This window comes from Emydura macquarii, unplaced genomic scaffold, assembly GCF_026122565.2.
Source record: "Emydura macquarii macquarii isolate MOO-44397 ecotype Brisbane River unplaced genomic scaffold, CSIRO-AGI_Emac_v2 contig_3390, whole genome shotgun sequence".
Classification (NCBI taxonomy): Eukaryota; Metazoa; Chordata; order Testudines; family Chelidae; genus Emydura; species Emydura macquarii.
The window spans coordinates 8,215,185-8,218,381 of NW_027133527.1; the positions used below are offsets into that span (position 1 = coordinate 8,215,185).

The following is a 3,197-nucleotide window of genomic DNA, read 5'->3' on the forward strand; positions in this document are numbered from 1 at the left end:
TCTCCATCAGCACCGGGCATGCAGCCCCTGCAGCTGCTGTGCAGCTCATTTTAAAAAGCATGACAAAACAATCTTTTAGCAGAAGATCAGATTGGTTTTTTGGCCAGTCTTTATGCTTTGTTTCTGTGGGGGGGGGGAAAATCAAACCACAGCTACCATGAGCAGTGTGTGCATGCTAAACTCCCTCAGAGAGCTGGGAAATTGCGTAACAGCTTTGATCAAAGTCACTATCAGCAGCAGGGTATAATGACTTCTGTGATTCTCTTAACAGGGTTTTAATTCTGTGTTTATTATTTGGGGACTGACGGAGCAGAGGAATTGCCGGCACAACTGTGTGGGCTTCCCTGTCACTCTCATGTACAAGCGCTAAGAAATTGGAAAAACTCAAGTACAAAGCAAGCTGGCTTGTGGTATTTTTAATTTTTGCTCATGTTCCCCAGGCATGGCAGCAGAGAGGGAACTTAATTAAAATAAATGGAGAGAAAGAATTGAATAAATCACAGTATGAATATTCCTGTCGTCTGTGTGACTGCAGCTCACAGGCTGCGTTTGCAACAACTCCCTCAAAGCGGAGCTGGGCTTCCTTGGCCTGTCATCTCGGAGAAACAGCAGCTCCTTGAAGTACTGTGGTCTTGTTCTGGAGGCTGATCCTTGCGCCTCTAGCGCTCTTTGGTTCTCAGTCTCTGGCTGCCCATGGGGCGATGGGAGGAAGGCAGAGAGGGAACCTCAGAAGTTTTGGAGGGGTAGCCATGTTAGTCTGCATAGAGCAAAAACAACAAGAGTCCTGTAGCCCCTTAAAGACTAACAAGTTTAATTTCTGCAGGCATAAGCTTTCGTGGGCTGTAACCCAATTCATCAAATGCAGCCCAGGAACCTACCCCTGCAACAAACCCCATTGCCAGCTGTGCCCGCACATCGACTCTAGTGACACCATCACTGGGCCTAACCACATCAGCCACACCATCAGGAGCTCATTCACCTGCACATCTACTAATGTAATATATGCATCATGTGCCAGCAATGCCCCTCTGACACGTACATTGGCCAAACCGGACTGTCACTACGCAAAAGAATAAATGGACACAAATCAGACATAAAAAATGGTAACCTCCATAAACCAGTGAGAGAACACTTCAATCTCCCAGGACACTCTGTAACTGATTTGAAAGGTGCCATACTTCTACAAAAAAACTTCAAAAACAGACTTCAGCAAGAAACTGCAGAGCTGGAACTGATCTGCAAACTTGACACAATCAGACTGGGTCTGAACAGGGACTTGGAATGGTTCTCTCATTACAAGAAGTAATTGTCACTGTTCACACATTCTCACCTCCTAATCAATGGTTGTGAATAGGCCTCAGCTACTCTAACTGAATGGACTTTGCTAACATCTACCCTCTCCATTGTTGTTCCTTACCCTTGGATGTATATATATACCCCCATCTGATTTCTATTTCTTGCATCTGACGAAGTGGGTTACAGCCCACGAAAGCTTATGCCTGCAGAAATTAAATCTGTTAGTCTTTAAAGTGCTAAGGACTCTCGTTGTTTTTTCAGAAGTTTTGGTTGCTTCCCAGAACTGAACTGTCCAATCCCCTAAGATTTGCCCAGCACCAGATGTCGTCCTTTGCTTTGCTGTCGGGTACTTTAAGAGAGACACAGACATACTCTTGTCAAGATGCCTGAGCCAGTGAAATCTGCTCCCACTTCCAAGAAGGGCTCTAAAAAAGCTGTCACTAAGACTCAGAAGAAGGCAATAAGAAGCAGAGAAAGACCAGGAAGGAGAGTTACTCTAGCTACGTTCACAAAGTGCTGAAGCGGGGTCACCCGGACACCGGTATCTCTTCTAAGGCCATGGGCATCATGAACTCCTTTGTCTATGGCATCTTCGAGCGCATTGCAGGGGAAGCGTCTCGCCTGGCTCATTACAACAAGCGCTCGATCATCACTTCCTGGGAGATCCAGACCACGGTGCGCCTGCTGCTGCTGGGGGAGTTGGCAAAACACGCCGTGTCTGAGGGCACCAAGACCGGCACCAAGTATACCAGCTCGAAGTAGATAGTCTGCTACAAAAAACCCAGATTTCTCTTCTAAAGCCCATGTCCTGTCAGGAATTATGACATTTTAAGTGATATAAGAATTCTGCACCAATTAAATGTGTTCCATGGGTCACACCCCAGGCAGGCCACAGGGGTTACACAGCTCCAGGCAAAGCAGAAAATATCTGCCCCTAGCAGCCTGCAGTTACTCACGCTATCACCGGCTGTTTCACCGCCCTAGGCAGCTGTCTCCCTGGCAGAACCATGCCTGTTCACACACACGGGCTGACAGCTGATGAAGACATTATGCAGCAAGGACCTAGAACAGAGCTTTGCATTGACAGATGATTCTGGTTGTTTGCAGAAGTGATCTGCACCTCCCTGGCCACCCAAATAACCCAGGGTCAGCCAATCATTTTTCATCCCTATTGTTCAGCAGTGAACTTGGCTTCTAAACTTCATTTTCCCACCACAGCAGAGAGCTATGGGTCGTCCTTCAATAATCAGCTGTCAGAGGAAGCACACATACCGCACGGATACCTGAACTGTCCCACGGCTGCAGCGCAGAGTCTATGAGAGTTGGAAGGAGCCGCACAGAAACTGGAATTGCAGGAGACATCATTTACTAATGCAAAGCAGCTCCTCGCTCGCGTCTCTTTAGACAGCCAGCACCTCTTCCCAGGTGAGGCAAAAAAGACAGCTGGGCGTGACAGGCCAGTAAAGGAGGTGGGAGCAGTGAAGGCAGGGAACTGGGGGCTGGGAATGAAAATTGTTCAACAAGAATCTGCTGGAACAGATGTTTGCCCCAGTCCAGTTGAGGTGCATGTTAGAGTCAAATACAGCTCTTGCCACTGTCCCAAAGTCCTGTGTGCTGGAAGTGACAGGTTAATAATGCAACAGACTCACAGACCGACACCTGGGGTCTGTGCTGCAAGAGCCCCGAGAAGGGTGGGGAAGGGGTGACCCCGGGAAAGGAAAGCACCATGCAAGATGCAATGCAATGATGTGGCAGGCTCCAGATGGGTCCCAGGCCCTGGCGGCACTGCAAAGGGTTTGTGCTGCCAATGGCTCTTTGACCTATCTTCCATCTTAGGGACACTCAGGGAACCTCCATCCGAGCCTGTATGTGCTCAAAGGCCCGAGTCAAAGCCCATCGGA

At 48.5% G+C, this 3,197-nt stretch overlaps 1 pseudogene; it reads left to right on the forward strand.

Moving 5' to 3' along the window:
* The first annotated feature begins 1,678 nt into the window (after window positions 1–1,678).
* On the forward strand, window positions 1,679–2,058 carry LOC137144029 (histone H2B 8-like; annotated as a pseudogene).
* Window positions 2,059–3,197: the final 1,139 nt, after the last annotated feature.